Below are 8,703 nucleotides of genomic sequence, written 5' to 3' on the forward strand. Positions count from 1 at the left end.
CTCCCTGCTAAAGGCTAAAAGGCTTAGCTGCTGCAAATGTGTCACACTTGTGTGTGGTGGTATCTCCTTCTCCCTGCCACAGGGCTGTAGTCACTTCAAAATGGCACTGGTCCCTGCCTGGGCCACTTGTAGAATATACTGGGGAAGGAGCTGCTTTGGAGTGGTACCTGATAAGGTGAATGAATTGAATGTGGTGGGTCCACAAAGGAACATAGAGTTGGGACACATAGTGTTAGCAAGACAGGTGATGGAGAGTAATGGTGCTGGCTCAGGCAAGTGTGCAAATGTCTGGCTATCTAGACTGGTGAAGGAAGAGAAATGGTACCTGCCAACATTTTTGATCCTGGAGAAATCTCCTAAAGATCCCTGTCCCTCCAGTTCATTTTCTGATATAGTAAAAAAAGAGGATCTCCACATATACCCCAAGTGTTTTCCAAACTGCTGCATTTATGCTGTGTGTCAATGTGTTGTTTGTTAAGCTAATCCTTCAAGGTCCAGGACTCCATTTTCTCCCACTCTCTGGTTCCCCCAGGGTTAAGCCTGATTATTATGAAAGTACCTTCTAACTTTAAAAGCTTCTGAAGCATAAATAAATAAATAAATAAATAAATAAATAAATAAACTTCTGAAGCTAAGCCCCAGTAGTTTTCTTTTTCTTTTTTAAGATTTTATTTATTTATGTATTATTTATTTATTTATTTATTTATTTATTTATTTATTTATTTATCTGTCTGTCTATCTATTTATGAGAGCATGAGCAGCAGGGAGGAGAAAGGGAGGGGAGGAGCAGACTCCCCACTGAGAAGGGAGCCAGATGCAGGACTTCATCCTGAGACCCCAGGATCATGACCTGAGCAGAAGGCAGATCTTTAACCAACCGATCCACCCAGGTATCCTATCCTACTAGTTTTCAAGGCCAGATGTTATAAGAACTCATCTTCCTAATGTGGATTATTAGTGCCTGAATGCCTGGCATGGAGTCTTATCCTCTCATTTCTTTGTGCTCGGTGGTATTCTTCCAATTTGTGGTTAGTCTTGCTGAGGATTTGGTTCCCAACTGTGTCTCTGCCCCTCCTACCCTTTTTAGTGTGGCCTCTTCTCTGATTAGCTTTGGAAGATCTGCCAATCTTCAGATCATTTTCAGTTAGTTGCATAAATGTAGCTGTTACCTTGTTATGTCCATAGGAAAAGGTGAGCACGGGATCTTTATTCTGCCATCTTCTGTGACTTTAAAATTTGGAAATTTAAAAATAAAATGGTAAAAGGTAAAAGAAATGCCCAAATAAAATAAAATGCATACTTGAAAACCCAAAATTCTTAACAGCTGAGTTATAGGCATATCAATTTGAATTATTTATTTTCTTTTAAAAAGTATCAGCATTTCCTGAATTTTAAAAAGAGAGATGACGGATTTATTTACATGAGATTTAAGCAGAACCTATCTAGTTCAATAAGTTTATGCATTAAATCTTTCATATATCTGTGTGGGTATCATAAAAATTAAAAGAAAGTAGAAACTAAATAGAAGCTTGTTAAAATATTTAAAAAGTCCCAAAAATAGGTAGAAAAAAATAAAATGGACTGCCAGGTGATTTAAATATAGTTGCTATTATTCTGGGCTATAAAAATAATTATAATTATTTTTTTTAAGAAAATAAATGGAAATATAAACTAAATATATGAGGAATTAGATAATTTAAACAAAGAATTAAAATCTAATCTAGAATTTTAAAACATTTAAAATTAATAAATTATTGTATTTAATAGCAGAATTCATATAAAAGAGTACAAAATATGAAATTATGAGAAACACTGAAGAGTTGAACAGAAAAAGAATGAAGGAAAGAAAATGCAGGACTAAATATAAGAAAGCTATGGAATACAGGAACAATATCTAAGTCTAAATGAAATACCAGAATGAAAGTAGAATGAGATTGAAGTAGAAACAGTATTCAAAAACATAATGCCTACTGACCTTGCAGAAGTGAAGAAAGACTTTAACCACAGAATCATTGAGTTTGGACTGTTCTGTTGAAGAAAAAATACAAAAAAAAAAAAAAAGTCATACATAGATTACCATAGTCAAATTTCCTAAAACAAGAAATAAGGATAACATTCTTAAAGTGGCATGAGAAAAAAAAAAAAATGACACAACACCTTTACAAAAATATGAAGTCTTTGGCACACTATTCAACAAAACCTAATGATGCCAAAAGTTAAAGGAAAGATGATGCAAATGTTGAAAGAAAAAATCATATTAACCTAGAATTATTATCAGAATTAAATAGTTTTAGAAAATAAAGGTAGAGTACATACAACGTTTTATAGCCAATGTTGAAATATTAAAAGGCTGAAAATCAAAGGTCTAATGTTGCCTGATAAGAAGCTGGGGGGGGGGGGGGAAACAAAAACAGAAAAAGATAAAGAAAATAAAGTTAAACTTAGAAAATTTTAAAAAGTAAAAAAGCTGTAAAAATTTAACAAAGCCAAAGTTATTTAAAAAGATTACAAATTGATTAACATCTTAAAGATGACTCAAAAAATATAATAGCTTTTTAGTAAGTGTGTATTAGTACAACTGTAAGTCAGTAGTAGAGAAATGAAACATGATAGAGTTCAGACACAGGTATATACTTATTTTAGGTATGCTAAAGCATATATGAAGCTGGATGATAGACCATTACTGTTTGGAGGCATGATCAATCCAGATCTGCGCTGTGGTATAAAGTGTAATGGCATACCAAGTTTTAAGTTGTAGCATCAGTTTTTCATAATCTGTGCAATTATTTATTGGGTCAGTTGGCAATATAGACAAGAAAATAATAAATAAAACAGACAAATGGGTTTACCCAAAGGGGTTAATGTCAGGAATATACAAAGAACTTCTACAACTCAACTACAAAAAACACATAACCCAATTTAAAAAATAGGAAAAATACTTAAATAGTTCTCCCCAAGAAGGTTTACTAATGGCCAATAAGCAATGTCAAGACGCTCCTTATTACTAATCATTAGGGATTTGTAAGTCAGAATCACAATGAGATATTACATCACATACAAAGGATGGCAGCTATCAAAAGAACAGAAAATAACATGTCAAGGATGAGGACAAGTTGGAACCCTTGTACACTACTGGGGATGTAAAACATTACAATCATACGGATAACAGTATGGAGTTTCCTTAAAAAGTGTAAAATAGAATTACCATACACTCCAGTAATCCAACTTCTGAGTACCCAAAAGAACTCAAAGCAGGATCTCAAACAGCTATTTGCATACTTGTGTTTACCACAGCTGGAAAATACACAAATATCCATCAACAGATGAATAGGTAAAGAAAATAGATACATAAAATGAATTATGCAGACTTAAGAAAGAAAGAAGTCCTGTCACATGCAACAACATAGATGAAACTTAAGGGCTATATGTTAAATGAAATGAGCCAGTAACAGAGGACAAATATTGTATGAGTCTATTCATATGAAATATGTAAAGCAATGAAGGAAGCAGAGTAGAAAAGTGTTTGCAAGCACTGGGGGAATTTATGTCTAATGAGTAAAGAGTTTAAATGTTGCAAAATGAAAAAGTTCTAGTGATCTATTGCACAGCAATGGGAATATATTTGACATTATTGAACTAAACACTAAAAATTATTATGACAAACTTAGTCATGTGCTTTTTTGTCATAATAAAAATATAACTATATTTCTGCTAGCAACATAGCCATAGCTGTCCAGCAAAGTGAAACTGCCATCCATCTTGAGAATAATGAAATTATAATTAGGATTTTTTTTTTTTTTCAAAATTCCTCATGGTGGTGGCGGTACAAAATCTATCTGGGGGATATTTAAAAGAATCCTGCAGTTTGGACTCTTTCCATGGTATGCCTGTGCACTTTTATCAAAATTATCTTGGTTACATATTAGACATACCGGGAATGTCTTCAGCTATTTTTGCAAATTGCCGAATGTGATTGAGCATACTACTAGCAATTTGTTTTGGCTGTGGTGGTAATTCATTGTAAATTTTTTTTTTTTTTTTGCAAGATTCCATTTGATGCCTTCTGGTGTCATCAAATACATCCGAAAAGTTCCAGAGATTATAATGTTATTTACAACTGTATTTTTCCAAATATTTCTTTTCTGATTTCGGAGAAGATTGCTGAACCATAATGGATTCTTTGATACTCTCCAAAGAGCACTTTGGAGTATTATCTGGCTAGGTCTTGGTGATTGCTGCCGTTCTAGTATAAAGATCAGCTAAGGCATTCTCTGGCTATTACTCCTTTGTGTATAGGGCTTTATCTTTATATATAGAGACAATAGAGCACTTAAAATATCTTTATTCTTAATGAAGTTTCTTCTGAAATCAAGAAATCTTGTGGTTTCTATATTATCCAAATTCATGGCCTAACCCCAAAGCATTGCTGCTAATAGCAAACATAGTAGCTCTATTATTTCCATATACTTAGCAAGCTCAGTGAATGACAGGAGTTCTGCAATCTCAACTAGGTTTGTCTCTGCTAACGAGACCTATCCTAGGGGTGAGTTCAAATTTCTTGTGTTGTATAATGCCTGACATTTTCCTGTTTATGTCATAGACTATGGCCCCTCGAACACAATATTTTCTAGGGAAGGCAATTTTAATAAATGTACTTGAGATATGGACAGTTATCAAAAATATGCTAGGACATTTGTGAGTTCTCTCTTCTTTTGGTAGTAAAAGGGAAGTTGGGTGAATATGTTTGAGGAATAAAGAGATGTAAGAATTTACCTCCTAAGCATAAATCATATCCTAGGGAATTTATTTCTATAATATTAAAACATGAATTGGAAGTTTAATATTCTTTCTTTTTTTAAGATTTTACTTATTTATTCATGAGAGACACAGAGAGAAAGACAGAAATAAGCAGAGGGAGAAACAGACTCCATGCAGGGAGCCCAATATGGGACTCGATCCTCAAACTGGGATCATGCCCTGAGCCAAAGGTAGACGCTTAACTGCTGAGCCATCCAGGTGTCCCTTAATATGCATTCTGAGATGAAAAAGAAGGTAGGTAGTTGTAATCAATCTTAGAGGTCCTGTCATATTTAAAACATCCTGAGGTCATTTACATATTTGGATAATACTAGAATTGCAGGAAAATCTAACAGTCCTCAGGGTCTTGACTAAATGATTTGAAAAATAGGACAGTGTCATAGTAAACTCTAGAGACATAACTATCTCAATACATTGTTGAGTTTTCAAAAAAAGGAATATATTTACTCTCTTGTTGCAAAAGGACACCAGTATAAAGATTCTAGACTGGGGAGTGGGAAGTATCTGTGGGTTATTAAAAACAAACTCAGGCACAATTTGAGTAATAGTGACCGGTGTTTGAGGTTCATATTCCATACTTCATCTATCAAAAATTTGTAGGCTTGTTATTTAATATTTAGATGAATATTTCTAAGATTATTTAAGGATAAAGTAGAAAATCAGTCACTCAGTTCTCATTCAGATTACCTTTATTGATCAGCTGTTTATTTTTCATTTTTTTTTAGTGATCACGGGATAATTGCTTGCCCGGTATTGTTTTCTGATTGTGCTTCCTGTAGGTGTCTTTTATAAAAGGCTCTCTTTGCCAGTATGTGATGACTGGAAGGAACCCACTATTTTTTTGTTTGTTTGTTTGTAAAGCTATCAGCTGCAGTTTTTCCTGAGTTTCATTCTACTTTTACTCTAAATTTTCAGTGTTGGAGGTCTGGCAGTAGGAGAATTTCCTGTTACAGGTTTGTGGAAGTTTAATTTTTCTATTTTTGGCTTAATGCTAGCCCAAAACATGAAGACAAAGATGGTACACATCTCTTTGAGAATTTATATAATGGGTGTTACCCTATTCCTAAAGTCGTCTAAGGATTGTCTTCTCTTTGCTTGCAGGACTGTATTAAAATATTATCTATTTTCGTGAGAGAGATTTCAAAGATATTATTAAACATTTTCAGCTTTTTGAAACCACTCTAGTTCCCTATGCAAAATGGGGTCTCTTAAATTAGTCTTAGGATCTTCCTTTTTTGCATTTGCCAGCCATTATGTGCACATGAGATTCATTTTTAGAACTACTCGAAATTCTTGTGTAAATTTCTGCTTATCTTTTTGGCTTTAGGATTTTAACAATAGCTTTCACCTATTACCAGCATGAGGTCTTAAAATAAGCTGTAAGGGGCTTGCTCAATTCTAATTATGGCTCAATTTTAACAGGCAAATAAGCATTGGAAGTTTCTTTCTGGATGGTCAGTATGGTAGGTAAATTAGATCAGATAGGAAGGTAGAGGCAGAGAGCAATGAAAGTGTATAGGATATGGAAAGGGATATGTTGGAAAAAAACATTAGGGTCAATTTATTGTTTGGGGAATGTGAAAAAGAATTAAGTTCACATACTTTTTCTTTGTCTTGGTGGCACAACTATTTTGCAATCTGAATAGATTTAGAAGCTTTCTCATCCCAGTTAAAATGCAGACCATTGGATGTTTGGAATTGTCCTTTTTTATTTTAAATCATTTTAATACAAATAATTTAGTTTATAAGTTTAGCATTAGTGAAAATAGGAAGAAAGGAGTCTTAGTGAGCAATCTATTTTTTGAAAAGCCAGCAGTTTTGTTTTGTGCATAATTTATTGCCCAACAGGGCAACTGTTGCTCAGATGAGTAAACTATTTGCCTAGATAAGTTGTTTTAAAGAATTTGCTGAAGCAAATTTTAAAGTTATTTATTGGTTTGTGGACTTAGTTTCTGGACAAGCATTTACCAAAATAGACAACTAAGTTAGGCTGATAAAGATTGTCCAGGTTCTAAGTTCCATCAGTTGAGTTATATTGAAACACATGTCCTCAACTTCACAGAAAAGTGTAAATCTTTTCAGTTATTAAAGCAGGCTATTGGTACATGGGCCCTAAATTTATTGGCAATCAACGATAGAGTCTGCATACTATATGCCCCAGATCTTTGAGAAACTTGAAGTTTTACAATAATTTTATATTTAAAACATCATGCATACATACTATGTAGTAAAGAATTTGGACCTACCCAAGAGGATGTCTGGCTTTTGCTCACAGCTCCTGTGAGGTAATCACTAATGTCTTGGGAATGTCCTGTCTGATAAGAGTGTTTACTTGAGGGTCTTGGACACTCTAGGTTGTCTAACATTGTGATTTTTGGTAAGAGTTTTGGGTCTTGGGATCCCTGGGTGGCGCAGCGGTTTGGCGCCTGCCTTTGGCCCAGGGCGTGATCCTGGAGACCACGGATCGAATCCCACGTCGGGCTCCCGGTGCATGGAGCCTGCTTCTCCCTCTGCCTCTGTCTCTGCCTCTCTCTCTCTCTCTCTCTCTCTCTCTCTCTCTGTGACTATCATAAATAATAATAAAAAAAATTTAAAAAAGAAAAGAGTTTTGGGTCTTATGGCATCAGCTGGACTGCTGGAGGGCCTGGAAAAAGAGGTTAGCAATGTGGGCAGTTAGTCATATCTATGTGATGGAGCCTGGCTAAAGACTCTAGACATCATGAGTCTTGAGTGAGCTTCCCTGGTTGCCAAAACTGCACACATAATGTCACACAAGGTTGCTGGCAGAAGAGGACAATTGGAAACTCCATGCTTGCAACCTTTTAGACTTTGCCAATGGGTCTCTTCCCTTGACTGATTTGAATGTATCCTTTCACTGTATCCCATTGTAGGTGCGAGTCTGACTGTTTTCCATGAGTTCTGTGAATGCTTCCAGCAAATGAATAAAGCGAAGAGTGATCTTGGCAGCCACTGAATCTGCAACTGGTATCAGAAGTGTTGGTGATCTTGTGGTCTGTCTTATAACCTTTGCAGATACATATTCATATATATTCATTTTCTTCTTCACTTCTAGTAGATGAGAAATGTAAATCAGGTTACTTTTTCAGATGGTACTTATCATGCAGATGTATCAATAATTCCATCATGAATATCTGATAATTTATCTTTAAGAAATCTTACAGAATCTTTCATTTAGGAATGAATGCTAAAAATATTGTTATTTTGAGGTTTTCTAATTTATTTTCCTACAATTCAGTCAAAATGTATAAAATATCAGTGCTCTATTAAAATGTTCCACATATTTAAATGTCCATGTATCCTAACTCTGGGAAATGAACTAGGGGTGGTGGAAGGGAGGAGGGCAGGGGGTGGGGGTGAATGGGTGATGGGCACTGAGGGGGGCACTTGATGGGATGAGCACTGGGTGTTATTCTGTATGTTGGCAAATTGAACACCAATAAGAAATAAATTTATTATTAAAAAAATAAATGTCCATGTATCATTGTTTCTCTGCCTATTTTAAAACTTTAAAGACCTTCATTTAATATTATCCAATGTTTCTTATAAAAGGGTTTGCATGATAAATTATTCTTTTCATTGAAAAGAAATACAAACCTGGTTAATTCAAAGGAAAAAAAATATGTCTGCAGATGATTTTTCTCTGTAAGATTTTTTTTTCTTTTTGTTAACTAGGAAAACTTAATTTTACTTTAGCTATCAGAAAAATAAGCTTCAAATTGAAGACCAATATAAAATCTATTTGTAATCAGATACTTGAGGTTGTTTTTTTAATCTCTGTAGTTCTTAGTATTTTCCTAAATGCCAGTGTTTCTGAAACAGAACTCAGTATTATTTATTCATGGCAAATAATGCACCCTAGTTCTC

At 34.4% G+C, this 8,703-nt stretch overlaps 1 long non-coding RNA gene across 5 annotated transcripts in view; it reads left to right on the top strand.

The window, feature by feature from the left end:
- Positions 1 to 8,142, top strand: part of LOC112645897 (uncharacterized) — a 120,255-nt gene extending 112,113 nt beyond the window's left edge. For all 5 annotated transcript variants that reach the window (XR_007408206.1, XR_007408208.1, XR_007408205.1 and 2 more), the window contains one exon: positions 7,710 to 8,142. This is a non-coding gene — a long non-coding RNA (uncharacterized LOC112645897). The remainder of the gene's footprint in view (positions 1 to 7,709) is intronic.
- Positions 8,143 to 8,703: the final 561 nt, after the last annotated feature.

Source organism: Canis lupus, chromosome 34 (genome assembly GCF_003254725.2).
Source record: "Canis lupus dingo isolate Sandy chromosome 34, ASM325472v2, whole genome shotgun sequence".
In the NCBI taxonomy this organism is placed as follows: Eukaryota; Metazoa; Chordata; class Mammalia; order Carnivora; family Canidae; genus Canis; species Canis lupus.